Source organism: Phascolarctos cinereus, unplaced genomic scaffold (assembly GCF_003287225.1).
Source record: "Phascolarctos cinereus isolate Bilbo 61053 unplaced genomic scaffold, phaCin_HiC Scaffold_9;HRSCAF=440, whole genome shotgun sequence".
NCBI classification, from domain to species: Eukaryota; Metazoa; Chordata; class Mammalia; order Diprotodontia; family Phascolarctidae; genus Phascolarctos; species Phascolarctos cinereus.
In genome coordinates, this window is record NW_027556402.1 from 112,087,503 (window position 1) to 112,109,295 (window position 21,793).

Genomic DNA, 21,793 nt, shown 5'->3' on the forward strand with positions numbered 1-21,793 from the left:
CGGACTAACTGGAGGGAGGGATGAGTCATTCTTCAAGACTTAAGTCTTCAGGGGTAATATGTACAATGGTTTGCAGTTCTTAAAGCACTATATAAATGCTAGCTTTCTTCTTCTGAGACTCAAAGGATTATAGATTTAGGAATGAAAGGGACCTTATAAGATCATCTAATCCAATCTCTTCATTCTACAGAGGACCTGGGGCTGGAAGTGGGACATAAAAAGAAGTGAAGAGACTTCCCAAGGGCTAGGGGATAGGAAGTGGCAGGGCTGAATCTGAACCCAGATCCTCTCACTCCAAACCTAGATTCCTCTCTTTACCCTCAAAGAACTTATCCATTCTTCATCTGCCTCACTCACCTCCATCATTCCCATACATGACTACCAAATCTCTCTTTATATCCTGACCTCTTCTTCAAGCTCCAATTCATCCGCAATTGGTCCACTCAACAGACCCATTTGGAAGTCCCCCATCAGGAGTTGTTTTCATTTAGTCGTTTTTTCAGTCTTCCCAACTTTTCATGACCCCTTTTGGGGTTTTCTTGACAAAGATACTGAAGTGGTTTGCCATTTCCTTCTCCAACTCATTTTACAGATGAGAAAACTGATAGAGCTGGATTTGAACTGAGGTCTTCCTGACTCAGGTCACCTGGCTCTGACCTCTTCTCTAAGCTCCAGTTCATCTCCACTCACCCTACTCAACAGGTCCATTTGGAAGTCCACCACCAGGGGTACAAGATGTAAAGTCAACTTTTACCCCACTCCTTGAGATCCATATGCAGCAAGTCCATTAGGATCACAGAATGTAGACCTGGAAGAAATCTCAGATCATGTAATTCAATTCCCTCTGTTTACAGAAGAGGAAATGGATGCCCAGAAAGGACATGTGACTTGCTGTGGGTAACATAGCCAATAAATGCTGGAAATGAGAATCTATCCCAGGTCCTGACACCAAATCCAGATTTTTTTTTCCTTTTCAAGGCTTTTCTTTTCTATGTCTACCTGCATCACCCTGGTCCAGATCTAGTTTTCATCACCTTGCTAGAATCATTTCAGTAGCCTCCTAGCCAAGCTCCCTGGTTTCATTAACTTCCAGGTAATCCTTGCTGTACATGAAGCCAATCTCCAAAGATGTAAAACAAACAAATCAGTTCCAAGAGGTAAGTGAATCGTCTAAGGCCACATAGACAGTGGCGGAGCTATAATAAGAACTTAAGGTTCTCCTAACAATTCTTGACCCCCTCACCCAACCATACAATATCCAAGGCTCTCTCATGAAGTTAGTAAACAAAGCATTCATTGCCTTGTCATATCTATCAAAGAGTTGACAGGAAAGCACCCACACAATTATCATGCTGTTAGCCAAACTCTAGATAGACACTATAGCAGTAATGTATGGCAAAGATTCAAAAACCAAATACCTTCCCAGAAATCCCTAAGTCCATATGCAGCTATCAGGTATTTGTTGCTGAGAAGGATCTAAATGAGTATGATGCCCCAAGTGCTAGAGAAGCCAAGTTTGTACTTTCAAGATGGAGTTATTGGTATGGCTTAGGAACCATAAATTCTACAATTATATTCTTTCTGTTTCCTATTTAAGGAGTTAGCCTGATATAGCAGAAAAACATGTATTTGGAATGAGAGGTCCTAATCTCAAACCTTGGCTCTGACACCTGTACCTGTGTGATTTGGGGCAAGTTACTTAACCCCTCTGGGCCTCAGTCTTATCATCCCCAAAACCAACAGGTTAGACTAGATGACGTCTAAGGTTTGTTCCAGTTCTAAACTGTGACCATAAGGCTCCATATCCTTTGAAAATACATAATGAATGTTCTTTCTCTTCCCCCAAAACAAAAGAAGTTGCTATTAGGTAACTAGCATTTGAAAGCGATGCCTGCTTTTATTAAAGTTAAAAGTTTGCTTTATTCTTAGTGTTTCAAAGTGAAAAAGTTATAATATTCTGAGATTCTTAGATTCTACAAAAGAACACCATGAAAAATCCACAAAAGAAAACTGACAGTCTATTGCCTATAAACCAGGAAAATAAAATGGATCTAATATACTGGCAGTTGGACTCAAGGAAGGAGGGGGGAAATCAGCAGAGGACAACTATCTGATGAATGAAATGCTAACATAAGTGTCCCTGGACCAGGATAAACAGAGTAACTCCTCATGTTTCTATAATTCTACACTTAAAAAAAGCAATTTCCCCACAAGAACTAAGTGAGAGAGTGAAATGATTCTCCCCATTTACAAAGGAGTACACTGAGACTGAAAGATAACTGTTTGGTCAGGGGTAGAACTTAGGTCTTCTGCCTCTAGGCTGAGTCTTAAGCCCCGTAACAGATAAACATACACTCAATTGTTGAGGTAAAGTAAAAATTTAAATTCAATATATGAGCCATTATGGTATGATGGGAGAGTGCACTGGTTTAGAAATTGGGAGACCTGGGATCTAGACCCAGCTCTGGCCCTCATTAAGTTGTGTGACCTCAAAACTCAGTTAATTCTCTAAGTCGATTTTCACTCGTTTGTAAGATAGGTGGGAGTGGCATGTTGTACAACATGATTTCTAAAGGTCCCATGAAGCTCTACCATCTGACGGTTCGAGAAAAACTAGTCAAATGGCACTTTTCATCCATTAACTACGTCATAGCTCTTTGCTGTGACTCAAAACCAACAGAAACTGCAAAGATAGAAGTGGCTCAAATTCTGCAGAGCTGGGCCTTTTCCTAGAACTCTGTTGTATTTATCCCCTGGAATCAAACTTGTTTATTTTATGAAGGTTGTTCTGGCCTTTCCTGCCTGAGATACAGCTATCCCTAATGCAAATGAAGCTTCTGCAGAACAGGCAGATTTCTTCAAGTTAACCAGCAGAAATAGTAAGCCTTTTTGACTACTCCATCCATACCAACAGCAAGGGAGTATCTCTCAATCCTCAGACACTAATATCTCAACATATCAGAAATTGGTAGCATTATATTTGGCACATCCTCTCTGATGTAAAATGAGGCAGCTCAGTTAGATGACCTTCAAGGCCCCTTTCAGCTTTCAATCTATAATATCATGATCCCTGTACTTGACTTTGTTTCTGCTCTTTGGGGGGGGGGTTGGAAATGTTATTTTGTATTACAAAGCTATTTGGATATGGGTAATAAAAATCATATCAGATACTCAACCTGGCAAATGGAGAGGACTGGCAACTTAGGTCAAATTGAGCATTTGTATTCAGGCCACTTACAGAAAATGGAGAGGAAGAAAGTAATGAGATTTCAATCTGGCACACATAGGAGAATATCACCCATTTGCTGCTGCAGAAAGGCCAACCTGACAATCTTTGTATTGAAGAACAAACCACAAATAAAAGTAGCATTACAGAGGCTGATTCGTTAACCCTAAATCTTCTATTCCCTTTATTGATGTTCATTTTCACAGGTTTTAAATTAGATTTGACTTTTCCTTCTCCATTCTCTCCCTTTTCGTTGAGGCCACCTCTACCACTCCACCCCTCTCCGCCCCTCCTCCTCCCGAAGAGCCACAAAGTCTTCATTTTTTGGCTAAGAATAGAACAGATATGTTCTGGCTCTTTGAAATACAAAAACCCCAAAAGAAAGTGCTTATAAAGCCTTGCTCTATACCTCAGACCTGGCTGCCTAAAGGGCATGGCCCTATTATGATTTCATTTCAACATGTACAATCTCGGATCTCCCATCTTCCAGTAATGCTCCATTGATTGAATTAGATGCAGGGTTTTTCTTTTTCACCCGCCCTCTTGGAAAAAAAAAATCAATTTCGATTTGCAAAAAAACCGAACAGATCTATGGTTGTCAGACCTAACTCTCAGACAAGACCATGTGAGAGAAAAGAACAGTGTTATGCCAAATGACTTCCTGACCCTGTCTTCCCCCTGCCCCTCCACTCCACCAACTATGCTGGATTGCTGCAGGAAAATCTCAACAGCCCACAAGATAATGAAAGAGAACTAAACTGAGTCCAGAGACCCAAGTTCTGAGACTAGCTATGACACTAACTAGCTACATGACCTCACCTCAATGGGTCATTGCACCCCTATACACCAAATATACTCATCTGTAAAATGAAAGAAGTAGTGGTAGTATAGAGAAAAAGGGAGTACTGGTTTCTGAGGACAAAGCTGGGTTCTGCTACTTCCTATCTTAGTACTGGTGTGAACTATATTTTTCCTCTGTTTGGGACTCAGTTTCCTCATCTGTAAAATGAGGTCACTTCCAGCTCTAAAATTCTATGATCCTGTGATGTCTGTAATATAGAAAGATGACAAGAGACAATCAAAGAGGAACTGAAAAGATTCCATAAGGAACTGTCATTGAAACACCCCTTTCTCACAAATTTTAGGGCTCATTCCCTCAGAGATGCAAATAGCTATTTCAATACTAACATATTAATAGAGATATGTTTTACTACTTTAAACACCAGCACAGTAAATTCTCGGTTATGCAAAATAAAGGGGGAGACACAGTGACATTTCCAATGACAAAATAATCTAAAAATCATTTGAGCTTTTGGATGCTCTGGACTTTTTCTCCTTTTGCATTAGATTTGCCATCTTATTTATGCTTCTTTTAAATTAGCATTAAAATTCATTTGCCTTGAGCATTAACCAACTGAAAAACAAGATAAGTGGTATAACCACCCCCTATACATACAAATGTGTGTGTGTGTGTGTGTGTGTATATATATAGTGTATATATATGTATATATATGTATACACACACACACATACACACATATATAGTGTGTGTGTGTGTATATTGTTAAACTGGGACTGAAACAACTATTCAGAAAACCAAGTTGGGGCAATCACTTTCACCTGAAATCAAATTCTGACAAATTGGAACCAGGAAAACAATGATAAAAAAAAAATCTCCAAACTCACAAATCCCACTTTGCCCAAGAGATTCCTTCCATCTGGACCTCCAACAAATCAAGCATCTAACAAATGATAAAATTAATTAGCATTTGCTATTGCTTCTTAAACATCTTCTAGTGGAGGTACTAGCCAGGCAAAAAATAAGTGAGAGTACAAGAAGCCAAGGACGTAGATAATCCATAAACTGGATAACCAGACAGAATAATTACAACCCAATCAAAAATTGTTTTCTTTTCTCCTGATTGCCCAAGCAGTCAAGTCAAACATGTCTTTTTCTGCTTAAGACTTTGCCAACCAATTTAAGTCGAAGGAGAAAGAGAATAAAGCAGTTTCCTATCATGTTATAGCAGACACAGTTTAATCCCAGCACAATGGAAACCTAGCAACAACAGAAGGATAGAGAGCTACAGACATGAAGAAAGATGCTCACTTTGCTCTCTAATTTTCTCTGATGTATTAGATAGTAAGTATCTTTTGAGCTCTTAGGAATTCTGGAATCTGGTACCCAGATCAGTTTGGGAGGAGATAATTTAAGCATCCCTAGCATGAGTCTTCTTGACTATTACGAAAAAGTTGCTCAAAAAGTGACTGACATAACATTTCAATTCTGAAATTCTCTGCAAAACCATAGTTGATAATTTTTAAAAATGTATTGTTAAGTCTTTCTTACTCTTTTAGAAACACAAAGAAGCATTCCTGGGAGTTTTGGGCCTTTTTCATAAAAAAAAGTCAGATACCACTCATCTCTAAAGTATAATGCCAAATTCCAGCTTAGCTGCCCCTGTAATATGGTTTAATTATGATGACTGAACTAATAGGCTGACATCATAGACTTTTACAGGCTGACCCCATGTCATCCTGATGTATCATTTTGCACCAGTTCAGTGCTGTAAATCAATTTAAGATCTCAAGCAGGTTGAAAAGGCTGGTAATGATGCTTTCTCTGCAGTCTCTGGGGACTCTACATTATACACAACTTACATTATTTATAAAGCTCAATGATGCCTCCATTAGCCTTGTAAGACTACACAAATGGGCCCTTTTATACACACACAATACACAACTTGGACTGTATTATACAGGCTGCTGCAGCTTAAATATGGCTAATTACACCCAAGTTTATTCCTTCTTTCTAACCTTTAGCTATTAAATTTCATCTTTAACCCAGAAATACTCATAAGCCAAGACAGAAACTAAAATTCAGCACATCACCTATTTTAATATTTAGGGAAATAGGATTTCCAGACTTCCTCTAAAAAAAAAGATGAATTAGTTGAGGTTGGGTGTTTTTTAAAGCTTCCTATGATTACCTTTTTTAATGTAACAATGTTACAAGTCAACATTTATTTGTTTTTAAATGGCTGAAGTTGCCACTTCTTTTAAATGCAGTGGTCATCAGATCTTCAAGGGTATAAAAGAAGAGGATACTGAGAGACAAAAAATGTATTTGGTTACATACCTATGGTTAGAGGGGTCAAAACTAAATCAAGGACAAATCCCCACCCTCAGGGGGTAACTCAACCCTTCCTTGATCCTCTCTAGAGGTTTCTGCAACACCTAGCCCCAGAAAATCATCTCCGATGTCCCTAGTTATCATTTCAGAAGAATTGCAATATTACAAGCTGAGCACCACCTGCAGAGAAATATCAAATAACTACAAATGGGAAAGAGTGGGAGCAGAGAGAGAGAAAACACTTCAAGTCTGTATAATATATTTAAACCCAATACCCACAGACAAAAATGGCAGTGATGCAAAGAACAGTGGTGCCAACTGAAAATGTTGGTGCAGTGAACCCTGATCCAACCTAGATTCCTTTTAAAAACACCGGTTCCACTAGAGCTCACCAGCCTTCAATAAAAGGTAAAGTGGTAATTATAAATAAACAAGATGAAGATCACAGCACAGTCTTCTCATTGTGTTACTGAAGTGTAGGCATGCCATCCCTGAAAACCAATTAGAAAGAGACATGTTCGGATAGAAAGCTGTTCTTTGATCCAGCTACTTAAGAATTTACTTCACAGACATCTAGGAAAGCAGGCCCAAATCATGCCACTCTGCTTGTTTTGTTCTATTTTTTAAACTTCAGGTCCAAGACAAAAAAACCAAAAAACAAAAAACGGAAACATGCCAGTTTTCATGGCAGGTCAGAAAGCGATTGACTTTACTTAAGAGAGCCTGGGCCTCAATTTTCGGGACCAAGCCTCGGAGAAAATCAGGCTTTCAATCATATCATCTTCAAAATTTAGTAGGAAAAAATCCTGCCGTCGTAGTAATCTTAAAGTTTGTCAACATTTGTTCCTCTTTCCCATAACACATCTAAGGGAAAAACCCTGTTCCTATAAATGCTCCCATATATTAGGCATGTGGAAGAACAAGCCCACGTTTCTTTCTCTCACAGTCTTCCTTTTCCCTCCCACCCCCCACCCCCTTGCATAAACTAGTAAGCGAAACACTAACAAAGGCTTGGGAGAGAGTAAATGACACAGTTGTTCACGAGCAAACTTTGCAATACACACAGAGTGAGACAATCAGATCCGGTCGAGAAGGATCCACGGACTTGGGGGAGGAAGAAATGAGGAGAGAAAAAGGCAACCAAAATCATGCGCTACCAAACCTTGGAATAAATTAGAGAGACTTTTGGTCCGAACTTTTCTTGACCTCGACCCCAAGGATTGAACAGAGGGACAAGAAAGGAAAACGGGCGGGGGTGGGGGGCTAGAGAAAAGCTGAGTTGTCTTTCTTCTCAGCGATCCACACTTCAGAAAAGCTGGGAGCGAGAGTATGCGTATGAAAAAGTGTGTGTGTGTGTTGTGTGTGTGTACACACAAGAGACAAACCCAGCCAAGGCAGTTCCTGAAACTCCCACAAGTTTGGCCGCCCCCCCCCCTCCCCGCTCTGAGGGAGCAGGACACAAAGGGGCGCAGGGGCGCGGGCCGCCCCAACAGCAGCAGAACCAAAGCAAAGGAGAGGGAAACCGGGAGGAGAGTCAGGGATACAGGAGCCCGAGCTCAGGAGACCTCGGCCGGCCCGAGCCGCCAGGACTGAGGCGGGGAAGTGCCCCCCCCACCCAACAAAGACGCCAACGCAAAGTTGGAAGCTCAAAGCGCACCCCTGCAGCCGGCCAGGGGAGAGGGAAAAGGCGAGGTGGGGGGGGCGTGGGTTTCTAAGAGCCGCCGGGCGACGCCATCATGGGGGGGGGGCTTCCATCCTCTTCTCCCCACGAAGAAAAAACCCTTTTCCCCAAGCACACGCACCCAAGTTACCATCCCAGCGCTGCGGCGGGAGTCTGAAATCAGGAAGGGGGAAGAGAGAGGGGGGCAACTGGGGGGTCAGTGGGGAGGGGGGCGGCCGGGGATCAGCGGGAATAGAGGACTGCAGCAAACCAGGATTCAGCCACCCCCACCCCCACCTCTTCCCGGACGGCAGTACCCCCCAGAGTCGGCGAGAAAGAGGGACTGGGAGGCGGCTCCAGGGCAGGGCAGCCCGGCCGGGGCTGGGAGGGAAGAGAGCGGGATGAAACGTAAAAAAGGGAAAGTTAGGGGCTCGGGGGATCGGGTGGGTTCCTTGGTTTTTACCCCGTGGGCGGCGCGCCCCGCAAAGGCGAGTGCAGAAGAGTCACCACCGGCCGCGCCGCCGTTGTCTGGCTGCTGGGGCTCCCGCAGCTCCGGCCGCCTTCGCCGCCCCTCCCGCTCGCTCGCGGGGCCGACAGCCCGGCCGCCGGTCCCTCCCCTAGCTCCTGCTCCGGCAGCGGCACCGACAGCAGCCGCAGCAGCCGCAGCAGCCGCCGCACAGTGGGCAGCCCTGTGCCGCCCGCTAGCTCGCTCTCGGCTTTTCCTCTCTCTCTCTCTCTCCCTCTCCCTCTCTCTCTCTCTCTCCCTCTCTTTCTCTCTCTCCCTCCCTCCCTCTCCCGGAGCCTGGATTGATCTGGTCTCGCTGGCGTCAGGGAGTCGGAGCCGCCCAGCCTCCACTACTCCACTGCCAATACACAACACACACACACACTCACACACACATACACACACTCACACACTTACAAACGCTCCACCACCGCCACCCCAGACTAGGGATCCTCTCCAAATTACCGCGCTGAGCACGCTCAGAAGCAACAGCTGCTGCGGCGGCGGAGGCGGAGGCCGCTGCCTTAGGGGCCCCCAACAAACACGGCGGGGGGAACCAACTCTGGGGACAACTCTCTCCCCCTCCCCCGCTTTTTTTCTTCACCCACACCCGCCCCCCCAAACAAGAGGGGGTGTGGAGTTATAACGTTGTGTTCAGAAGTTCTGAAAGTCTGTTTGCCTTGAGTCCTAGTCGGAGTGACTTGGTGTGTATGGTCTTTGCAAATAAAGTTTAGGGCCGTGAGATTTATTTTCTAAAATGGTTATTCCACTTCCCCCGCCCTTATGGGGTCTTCCTTCTACGTGGGGTTCTTTTCTGTTTTGTTTTAAACTTTCCAACTAAGACGTCTTCCCCCCCATCTCTAATTCCTCCCCACCCCCTCCATTATTTTCGGAGCCCATAAACTCCCAAGTGCAAATAAAACATCCAGAATTAGTTGATCACAGCCTTTCCAAACTAGGGCTGCATAGTCCGCCTTCGAGTCAATAGATTTGTTTTGTGCCAAATCTAGAACCCATTTATTTCAAAACGTAATCTTTCTGGCCCCAAGTAACGATGCATGCAGGAAAGGAGACATTTCCTTTAGAAAGCGAAAAAGCTACAAATTTGAGGGCATTTTTTTCTAGCCCACTGGCAAGCCCTTCAGAGATGACCACACAGCTTGAGGCTTTACCTAGTCTTCCTAGACGTTAAAAATCATTTTTACTCATCAGAAGCACTTCTCTTCGTCACGAGTTTGGAAGCTGGCTTGAGATCTCCGGTAACTAAAGCTCGGAGGAGACCCAGTCCATTCCAAGATTAATTGCAGTCTAAGAACTAGGCTCAGCCGTCCCAGATGGAGTTGTAAAGACAAAACAAAAATCAATCTCTGCCCTCAAGGAGCTTGCATTCTACCCCCGGGATACAAATCGTAAACAGATAAATCTAGCCTAGATAAAGTGGAGAAAGAGAGCTCTATCCCTAGTTAAGTTTAGTAAAAAAAAAAAAAGTGTATTCACAACAAAACTGATGTAAAGAAAACAGCAACTGCAATTAAGGACTACACTCCGTTCCTACTTAAAATTCCTTCCCCCCCCATTATTCACCTAAAATGCAGCTTTCTTACGGCTTCCCTACTGACTGGCACCCCTTAAAATCCCTAGTTTCTTTGAAAACAATTAGTGAGGAACAGCCTTATAACAAGTAGTTTTTAAAGCCATGTATCTTTAAAAATAACCCTGTGTTAACTTTGTATTTATCTATACATACATTCTTGGAATATAAACTGGAAGCTCAGGATTGGCGCTTTATAGTTTTGTATCCACAGTACCTGTGTCCTGCACACAGTAGGCACGTTGTAGAAACTTTATTGCTCTTTATATGATTTAGAGTTGAAAGGGACCCCCCCAAAGTCATCATTTGATGCTGTCAAAAATGCACACTGAATTTGGATTGGAGGGAGATTTGGGTTCCAATGCTCAACGCAGCTTGTCTGTTATTAAGTCTTCCTCTTCCTGGGCCTTAGTTTACTCATCTGTAAAGTGAAAGACTGATCAGAGATGACCTTTTCTGTTCTCCTCTGTGACCTCCCAAAACATTCCATTACATTTTTTAACAGCTCTAATCATTAAAAAGCTATTCCTTATATTAACACCAAGATCTACCTCCATAACTTCTCTGTATTGGTCTAAGTTTTCCCCATGCAAGCCAAGCAGAAGTCTTTCATATGATGTTCCTATGTGAAGACAACCTTTATACCCAACTAAGTCTTTTCCAAAATTCTTTTATTCTTCATCCTCCCAGATATAAGCAATGTTTTCTAGGTTCCAAAGTGCCTGTCTGACTTTGGGCAAGTTACTTCCTCACTCTGGGCCTCAGTTTCCTAGTTAATAAAATGGGAGTGGGCTGGTGGTGGAGGAGCAGAATCTAAGGTTCCTTTCAGGTATAAATCTGTGATTCTATGGTCTGGAGTCCAGCTTCCTTTCTTTTTTACAGATAAGGAGTCAGACCTGCAGAGGGGAAATCACTTGCCCAAGGTCTCACTGGTCATAGCTATTGATGCATTCCTGTCTTTACAAAAACAAAGGCAAAGAATGATTTTTTAAAAAACTGAAAAATTAGGGGATTATGTGCATTACAAAAAGATTCACCAGTGTTCCCTAGCTACATTTAAGTGTTTGTTTATATCAGCTTCCCAGGTGCATTTAAGTGTTAGTTTGAACTTAAATGGCCTCCTAGGATAGCTGCTATTAAAAGGAATCCTGCAGCGATAACTACTGGGGGGGGGAGATGATGTTGAAAACACATTTACTGGGAAAGCCTAGAGGTGGCTATAGTACAGTTCTATAGATGCAGATGACTAATTGACTACGGAGTTGATATGCATGCATAATGACACTTACTGGCCTAAAGGATCTACACATTGACCTTACTTCAGGGGTTCTGCTCAAAAAGTTCACCAAGTACTCAGTCTCTCCCCTCCCCCCCCCTTAATCTATAAGAATGATGCAGTCTCAGAACCCAGTTCAACTGGAGGACTCTGTGAAAAGCCTCTTTTCCTGGTTCAAACTCCCAAGTTATCTATTCTGGAAATTCAAATTTATGGGGTGGTGGTGTTTTTTTTTCTGATGTAACCACTTTGCAACAATTGTCTTCAAGGATATTCTTTCTCACTGCCAGAATTTCACATTTAATTCCAAATTCTAGAAATTTAATTTATTGATTTTTTTTCTCAGAGTTCCTCAACAAATAGAGCTAAATAAAAATTCACACTAAGTTTTTATTAATCATTCCATATTTTCTGAAATGCATATATTTTATCATTTTCACTTAACAATATTATTGGTAGTATCCAAATTTGCCTGTATCTGGACTGGAGTTTGAACAGGGTTTCTGCTCCTTTCCTATTCTGTCTCTGTCTTTCCTTTCATGTGTCCCTCTTGCTTCCTTCCTTTCTTCTTTCTTTCCTACCTCCCTCCCTTCTTTTTTTCTTTCTTCCTCTTTCTTTTCTTCCTCCTTCCCTTTTTTCTTCCTCCTCTTTCTTCTCTTCCTCTTTCTTCTCCTCCTCCTCCTTCTTCTTCCTTCTCCTATTTCTCCTTCCTTTCCCCTTTCTCCTCCTTTTTTCTTTTTGTCTTTCTCTTCTGTCATTTTTTTTTCCTGCTGAACTGTCCATTGACCTCTCCTTTTGGGTGAGCCAGCATATATTAAGCACCTACTATATGCTAAGCTTTGTGTTAGTCTTTGGGCACTACTAAGATAAAAATAGCAAACAGTTGTTGCCTTCAATGAGATTGCATTTGGTGAAATACTAGATATAAACAAATAAGTATAAACATGATAATTTAATGAGAAATTACTAACACCTATGGGGATCAGAAAAAGCTTTTCATAGGAGCTGGAAAATAGTATGATAACAATGTAAGCATTTATATACTTGAAGTACTTGAAATTTTGCAAACCTTACCTCTTTTTATCCTCACAGCAACCCTGAGAGGTAGGCACTATTATTATACCCATTTCAGAGATGAGAAAACTGAAACAGAAAGAGTCACCCAGCTAGTAGGTGTCTGGGGCCAGATTTGAAATTGAGTTTTTCTGACTCCATCACTCTCTCCAATGTGCCACCTAGCTACCTTGGAACAATGAAAGCTAAGCCTTGCTTAGAATGCTAAGAATTCTAAGAGAGAGTCCATTAGAGGCATAAGAAACAGGCCTCCCTTGCAAAAAGCACATGGGGAGAAGATAGAATGCTGTTTCCTCTTCTGCTTTCCACCCTCTTATCTTTTCTCAATCATACAGAACTTCAGTATTCTCATTTTTAAAACCCAGTTAAGTGTGTGTCTTAGGGTTTGAATCAATTCATTTAGGTATTATGTCCACTGCCACTGCATTCCTTTGGGGGACCCCAACCTGTGACATCAGTTCTTTTTCAGATTGTCTGGCATAGGCTTTTCTTTATCAGCCTGGACCATATATCATAACATCGAAGAGCCCCAGAGCTGGCCATAACCTTAGAGAGTAACTAGTCTACTATCTTCATTTTCTAGTAGAGGAAGCAGAGTCTTTGAGAGATTAAATAAATCCAAGTTGTCAAGTCCAGGGCCCATTTCACTTGGGCCTATCAAAGTCTTGGCTCCCAAGTTCCTACTAAGAGATAGTATTCTCAGTTCAGTCATCCTGCTAACATGTTTTCTGGGAAACCCACTAAGCATTCATTCCTTAGCAGAAAAATTATTGACCTCTCATTTGCATGATTTCACTTGACTCCTATAGGGAAGCAGTTGCATGGGTCTTTTCCCCATGGGGAGGATGACATTTTCCCACCCCAGTGTCTCTTCTGTCCCTTTCCTTTCCATTTCTATTGATGTTTCATATCTAAACTCTTAGAAGAGCATCCCAGCTGTCTCCAGTCTCTCCCTGAATCCGATCCATCCTTCACAGGTGTATAAGCAGATTAATCTTCTAAAAGTACTACTTTGATCATTTCATTTGCTCCCAAAAAGAAATCTTCAAAGGCTCTCTACAGTCTTTCAAATAATGTTCAAATGCTCATAGTAGAAGTGTCAAACTCAGGTGCAATCTCCAGAGAGTACTGTCTGAGCCAGATTAACATGTAATTGGGAGATGTTTAACAAAATAAATAAAAATACTATAAAGCATAAATAATGTTAATTTGTGGTTTTTTTAAGTCAATATGCTGCCCACAGGCATCCATTTCTATTTGTGTTGGACACCACTGGCCTACAGTATGAACTTCATCCTGTATCTCCTTTGAAGAATCCTTAGCTTTAGCCTATTGGGAACACTCACCATTTCCTGAAGCCTGCCTTTCCCACCAATGCTTTAGTCATCTTTTTCTTCTGCTTGGAATGCTCTATTACTGCCCCACCCTCACAACCATGAATCCATCTCTCCTTTTACAATCCTCAAGTCTCCAACTCATGCAATAATATCATGATGTCTTCTTTCCTGTTGACATCAGCAAGGAAGATAGTGGGGGCAGGATAGAGAAGCAAAATGTAGAAAGACAAGGTATAAAAATAATTAAGAAAAGTAGAAGTCTTTCTTAGGACATAATAGAATTACATAATTTGGAAAGGGTGATAGAATGTAGATGCTGTGTGCTTAAAAGATGGATAATAGCATCATAGGTTTAGGGAGGGAAGTTAGAGATCAGTCACCTATTTTAAGCCCATATACAGATGAGAAAACTGAGGCCTCAGTTAAGTACTACTTAAAGAGCACGTGAATTAAAGCCAAACAGTGCAGATACATGATTGGGTGTAGCTCACTACAACTCAGAACTCCCTAGCTCAAGAGATCTACCAGTCTTAGCCTCTCTGGTAGTGGGGATTATAGGCATGAGCCACTATGCATAGCCTCCTTTGCTCCTGTTCAGGAAATGATAAATGTAGCAAGAGAATATCAGAGGACTGTGTTGATTAGACCCAATCCAAATTAAAGTGCATATTCTCAACAATTCTCTCACTACCGCAGAACAATCCTTTTGTTGTTGTTGTTGTTCAGTCATTCCAGTTGTATCCTACTCTTCGTGACCCCATTTGGGGTTTTCTTGGCAAAGATACTAAAGTGGTTTGCCATTTCTTTCTCCAGCTCATTTTCCAGATAAGGAAATGGAGGCAAACAGGGTTAAATGACTTGTCCAGGGTCACACAGCTAGGAAGTATCTGAGGCCAGATTTGAACTCAGGAAGATGAATCTTCCTGACTCCAGGTCTAGCACTCTATCCACTGTATAACCTACCTGCCCGAGCAATCATCTTACATCTTCCTAATTGAGATGTTGTCCCACTCTCTACAGTTGCTACTCCAAACCTTTTAGTTTCTCATCAAGCTTCCCACTATGCTTCCATGATCCCATCCTCACAGAGGAGAACCTGAACTCTTACTGCACAGAAAACACTGAAGCCTTTCTAGAGCTATGCCTTCTCTCTTCTTCTTCTTCTTCTTCTTCTTCTTCTTCTTCTTCTTCTTCTTCTTCTTCTTCTTCTTCTTCTTATCACATCACTTAGATATCCTCTCCCATTTCATTCTCTTTTTGAAAAGAGATAATTCTTCTCCTTGCCAAGGCAAATCACTTTACCTGTACCCTTGATCCCTTCCTTCCTCCCCCTCTTCTACAGCAGACTGTCTCAATTATCATCCCCATTGTCTCTTATCATCAATAACTCCCTATCTATTGGCTTCCTCCCTGGTGCCTTGGTACCATCCTTCAAAAGCCTTGTTTAATCCTGCTACCCTTGCTAATTTTTTACTTATATATCTTTTCTTTCTTGGCTAAACTCCTTGTGAAAGGAGTTTAGTTCTCTCTACTCATTCACTTCTAAACTCTCTGAAATCTGACTTCTGACATCATCACTCAGTGGAAACTGCTCTCCAAAGTTAACACTGATGTCTTAATTACCAAATCTAATGTCCTTTTCTCAATTCTCATCCTTCTTGACCTCTCTGAAGCATCCCACACTATTGATGACCATCTTCTGTGGTTATGCTTTCCTCTCTTACATTTTCATGATATACTTTTCTCTTGGTCTTACTCAATCTCCTTTGCTGGATCTTCATTCAGATTATACCCACTAATCATGAATGTCCCCCAAGATTTTGTCTCTGGGATCTTCTTATTTCTTTCATGCTGTCTCATTTGGCGATCTTACCCCCTCTCACAGGTTTAGTTATCTCTTGCAGATTATTATGAGATATATATATATACATATATATGTGTGTGCATACATACATATATATATATATATATATATATATGCATGCATGAACTCAAAAACTCCCTAGTTGTCTTTTTCTTTAGCTAATAACAATAGCTAGCATTTATATAATGCTTTAAGGTTTGCAAAGGGTTTTACAAATATTAATTCATTTTATCCTCACAATAACCCTGAGAGGTAGGTGCTATTATTATCCCTATTTTACAGATGCAGAAACTGAGGCAGACAGCAGTTAAGTAACTTGCCCAGGATCACATAGCTTGAAACTGCCTGAGGCTAGTTTGAACTCGGTTCACCCTAACTCCAGGCCCATGGGTGGTCCCTTGCACCACCTGACTGGCTGTTATTGTGATTACTACATACCAGGTATTTCCTGCTAGAGAATCTGAGAAACCAGATCAGAGGACTTTATATTTTATCCTAGAGCTAATAGCAGCTAGATGGGGCAGTGGATAGAGCACTAGGCCTAGAGTCAGGAAGACTCATCTTCCTGAGTTCAAATGTGACCTCAGACACTTACTAGTTGTGTGACCCTGGGCAAGTCACTTCACCCTGTTTGCCTCAGTTTCCTCATCCAGAAAATGAGCTAGAGAAGGAAATGTTGTATTGCTCCAGTATCTTTGCCAAGAAAACTCCAAATGGGGTCATGAAGAGTCAGAGGAGACTGAAAAACAACTGCAACAAAGAAGTCTCAGGGAAATATAGTTGTTTCATAGATGTCTTTAGCAACTTTCACATTGTTTCCATTTCAGGGACACAGTGTAATATAGTGAAAAGAGATTCCGGCAGGCATCTGCTAAAGGCACCTCCCCAGAGTCTATTGTTAATGTTTCAGTAAGAACATTTGCCCCTTGGAAATTGGCAAACACTCCAAATCAGGGCTTCATTTCTTCTTTTGCTGATTGTCTAGACTAAAGAAAGTGATGGTGAAAATGTTAACAATGCAGATTAAGCTTAAAAGTATACATTTAGTATATGCTAATACACTAAAAAGTATACATTTATAGTATACAGTAATATATTACATTGTGCAGCTAGGTGGTGCAATGGATAGAGCCCCAGATCTAAAATCAAGAAGACTCATCTTCCTGAGTTCAAATCTAGCCTCAGACACTTAGTAACTCTGAGACTCTGAGCAAGTCATTTACCCCTGTTTGCCTCGGTTTCCTCATCTGGAAAAGAAAATGGCAAACCACTCCATTGTCTTTGCTGAGAAAACCCCAAATGGGATCATGAAGAGTTATACACTACTGAACCACAACAACAATCTGTTTTCTAGTCCTATAAATGTAATGTATACATCCCCCCCCCGAGAGCCAGTTGTTAAACAATTACCAATACACCACTGGATCTAGTTCTCTTTCCAATAAGTTTTCGTAGAACTCAGAACAGAAAGAGATCTTGGAGATCTTCTACCCTCCATTTTCCAAATGACTGATCTGAGAGGTCTAGAGAGATAAAGTGATTTGTCCAAAGTCACATAGCTAATAAGAAACAGATTCAGAGCTAGTTGTTTCTTTCCCTTTCTTTCATTCCTTCATTCATTCTTCCTTCTTTTCTCTCTTTCTTTTTGAAGTTAAGAACATTTTACTTCATAGATCATATGCTCAAGGGACATTAGAATTGGAAGGACCTTAGAAGTCATCTTGTTTGATTCTTTCACTTTATAGATGGGGAAACAAAGGTTCAGGAACTATGACTTATTCTGATCACAGATGAGGTTCCCTAACTTAAAGGCATCTTGTGTTTCCCATGTTTCTTGACTAGTACTAATACTAATATGACCACCTGCAAATCACTTAACTTCTCTGAGGGTGTTTTTCTCATCTCTAAAAGTGTATTGACAACACATTCTTCTGGTATAGTAGGAGCTTTGGGCCAAGGAGGCTGGTCCAAACCAACCTCCACTAGGGTCTCCAGTCCATGGTAACCAGGGGTGCTGAGCAGTAGATCAAGGCTGTAGATGCTGCCACTGTTCATTGTAGTATTCATGTATTTCTTCACTATTTAATATATATAAATCATTTCTGAGGTTTTATCTTTTTTCATGTGTCATTGACAAAGTTTTTCAGCATTGTCTTCCTAACCCCATTTCTCCCTATATCTCTATGGTTTTTACTGTGCTATTCTGCATAGCATGGTGCTTCTTGGGAACTCACATACCTTGTTATAGAAGAAATGACTGTACAATAAAATACGTGTGTGTGTGTGTGTGTGTGTGTGTGTGTGTGTGTACATGGACCTTAGGTTAAGAATCCCTGTTCTAGTCAAGGCAGGAGAAAGTTCTGAGGAACGTGAGCCTCTTTGAACTGTTAAATAGAAGGAGCCAGTTATGGAAGAAGAATTCAGGCCTTGAAAAGGATTTTTCCTCAGCTCTGGGTAGAAGAGGGGAAGCTCTTCCTTTGGCCCAGGAAAAGAATGAAGACACCATGAGGGAAAAAAAGATATCTAGGCTCTCCAGCACCCCAAGGGTCCTGGGGTATGTGTGTTCCTTACATATGTAAGCCCAGATTTATTGGCGGGGGAGGTAGGTTAAAATATTTTGTCACATTATACTTCTAATACCAGCTCAATAAATGCCTTTGTATTGAGTTATTTGCTTATTAAAGATAAATGCATCAGTTGGGGCTCATGAGCTGTCATTTTAGATGTTTGAACCCAGAGTATCTTAAACTTTGTGTAACTGTACTCAGTAGAACCCAACCCATGAGAATTAGTTGGGGTTAAGTAGATCAGAGATGGTACTACGAATGGTAAAGATAATAAATTCTAAGAATTCATAGAAAAGGGAGATTATGGTGGGCTACAGGAGTAAGAGAAGGCTTCATGGAGAAAGTAGAACTTGAACTGGGCCTCAAAAAAACAGGCTTCAGAAAAGTAGAAAAAGAAGGGGATTAGGAAGAGGGCATCCCAGGCACAGAAGCAGAAACACCCAAAGTACAGTCCTCCTCTCTTTCCCCTTTCTCCCCCCCTCTTTTTAAACCTCCTTTCCTTATGCCTGCCAATGGTACCTGAAGCCCTTATTCAACCCTTAGGGTAACAATCAAGGCTAAATAAGTTACTGTAGCCCATTTGAAGGCATTATTATTAGGTAGGGCATTTGGCAACTGGAGAAAATCTAGTTCCTTCCAAACATAAAATTCATAAAACTGAGTACAGCAATAAAAATAGCATTTTAATCACCCACTGGAATACCTAGAGAAAATTATTTCTGTGTTATGTCCAGAAAGTACCCAAACTGGCATTCATTTGTATTACTTTAAGTCCAAAAATGCTACTCCTCCACAGAAAATGAGCTGGTTCCCTGAAGGGTTCTTCCATTCAACATAAGCAGAATTACAATGACTGATCTCATCTTCCCACAGAAAGGATGTCTAAGGTTGCACCTTTGCTGCTGACATAAGGTGTTCAAGTCTTTGTGGGTTTTTTCCCCCTCCAGCCAACCATTATGTGCTCTAATTTGCATAATGTTTATAAAATTTTCTATTTTGGATTCAAGAAGCTCTATTAAATCTGTCACAGTTGCATTCTAACTCAATATCCCCAGCTTACCATAACAGAAGCACATAACAGATGATTAACCCTTAGGAGTAGAGGTAACAAGGCATAGTAGAAAGACAGCATAAGTCAGAGGACCCTGATTAATCTGATCATAAACTATGAGTATTGAGGACTAAAGATAAATCCTGCTACCCACCTCCTGTCAAAGAGGGGAGGGACTTACAGTCTAGAAGGAGACAGGCATTTTTGGAAATGCCCAGTGTGGGAATTTGTTTTGCTGTGAGAGAGTTTGCTATGGTAGAGAGAACAAACTATAAGTGTTTGTTCTGAGAATTTTTAAAAAATTGTTCCACTGAGGGGCAGGGAATGGGATAAAGAGATAAAAATGCTTATAGCAATGAGTGAATGAATGAAATGGATAAACTTAAAAATAAAAAGCCAAAGGACCACAAATATCCTCAGACAAGTGACTAATCTCTGGGCCTTTCATCTCCTGTAGAAGGAAAGGTTTGGACAGGGCAACCTCTAAGAGTATCTTCTAGCTCTAAATTCTGTGAAGGTAAATAGTGAGCTAGAGAAAGCTGGAATAGAATTTCTTCCTTCATATTCCTAAATAGCTGCCTGGCTCCAAAAGCCACGAATATCCAGACCCTAATCTGATTGGAGTAACTTGTCTGAGGTCAAAAGGTTGTCTGCTGAGTAGCTATGAAGAAGTATTTTTTACCTTCTTGCTGACTATCCAGGCTCTTCAAGATCTCATGGCCCTAATTGCTGGACTTAGAACATTTCCAAAAAAGGCAGCCAATACAAAGGCATTTCCAGCTGCCTTTCAGACATCTCATACTGGATATCCAGCACACATCTTAAATTCAACATGTCCAAAATGGAACTCATCATCTTTCTCCCTAAATTCTCCCCATCCAAAATTCCTTGTTACTGTCAAGAATACCACTATCCTTCCAGTCCCCCATACACACAATCTTCTACTCGTCACTACCTCTCATCCCTCACATCCAATCTATTTTCAAAACCTGTTGATTTTACCCTTGCAACATCTCTGCAATACATCTCCTTCTCTCCCTTGATACTGTGAGCACTCTGGTACAGGCCCTCATCACCTCAAGCTTAGACTATTTTGCAATAGCTTGCTGGTGGGCCTGCCTGCCTCAAGTTTCTTCCCACTTTAATCCATACCCCATTCAGCCTCCAAAGTGATTTTCCTAAAGCTCAGGTCCTACCATGTCATCCCCTTAATCCATAAACTCCAGTGACTCCCTTTAACTTTCAGGGTCAAATACAGAATCTGTTTGGCATTCAAAGCCCTTTATAATATTCCACCACCACCACCCTTCCGGTCTTCTAACACCCTGTTCCCTTCCGTGTACTCTTTGATCCAATGACATTGACTTCCTTGATGTTCCACGATCAAGAACAGTGAGACACCCCATCTTTCAACTCCAAGCGTTCTCTCTAGCTGTCCCTCAGACCCAGAATGCTCTTCCTCCTCATCTCTGCCTACTGGCTTCCCTGGCTTCCTTCAAGTCTTGACTAAAAATTACATCTCCAGGAAGCCTTTCCCAACCCCTCTTCATTTTAATGCCTTCCCTGTGTTAGTGGTTTCCTATTTATCCATTCTATATCACGTGGGTGTATGTGTTTATATTTTTGTTTGCTCTTCTTCCCTATTACATTGTGAGCTCCTCAAAGGCAGGGACTGTCGTTTGTCTCTTTTTGAATCCCCAGCGTCTAGTGCAAAACCTGACACAAAGTAGGAATTTCATAAGTGCTTATTGACTGGCCAACTGAATGCATCCCCCAAGGAGATTAAAGATCAAAAGGTTCTCTAGATGCCAAAACGTTCATAGCAGCACTTCTGTGACAGCAAAAAATTGGGAGTGAGGGGGAAAGTGGATGTCCATGGATTGGAAAATGGCTAGAAAAACTGTATGCCATGAATTATTTCCCAGCATCTATCACAATACCTCAAAAACAGTAGGCACTTAATAAATACTGGGTGAAGTGAATTTTGTTATTGTTGTTCAGTTGCTTTAGTCATGTTCAACTCTTTATGATGCAATTTGGGGTTTTCTTGGCAAATATACTAGAGTGGTTTGCCATTTCCTTCTCTAGCTCATTTTACAGATGAAGAAACTGAGGCAAACAGAATTAAGTGACTTGCCCATGGTCACATAGCTCGTATCTGAGGTCGGATTTGAATTTGGGAAGATGAGTCTTCCTGACTTCAGGCCCAGTACTCGATGCAGTGTGCCACCTAGCTGCCCTTAAAGTGAATTATTACATCATCAAAATGACAAATCTAAGTTCAGAGAAACCTATGAAGATTTGTATGAAGTGATAAAGAGTAAAGAAAGCAGAAACATCAGAATCCACACAACAGTAATAGAAGCCCAAAGAACAATAAGAGAAATTGAACTCTGAGTAATTGTAATGACTGATATTTGTCCCTCTGAACAAATCATGAAATGGACTTCTCAAGAGTAAGGCTGGGGATTACAGACATGAAATGCTACCAGACATAGTTACTCTTGGA

At 41.3% G+C, this 21,793-nt stretch overlaps 1 protein-coding gene across 1 annotated transcript in view; it reads right to left on the bottom strand.

The window, feature by feature from the left end:
- The window catches only part of SMAD1 (SMAD family member 1), a 93,504-nt gene extending 84,646 nt beyond the window's left edge, over window positions 1–8,858 (bottom strand). The window contains exon 1 of the mRNA XM_020978301.2: window positions 8,483–8,858. The gene's annotated coding sequence lies outside the window, so the exon portion shown is untranslated. The remainder of the gene's footprint in view (window positions 1–8,482) is intronic.
- Window positions 8,859–21,793: the final 12,935 nt, after the last annotated feature.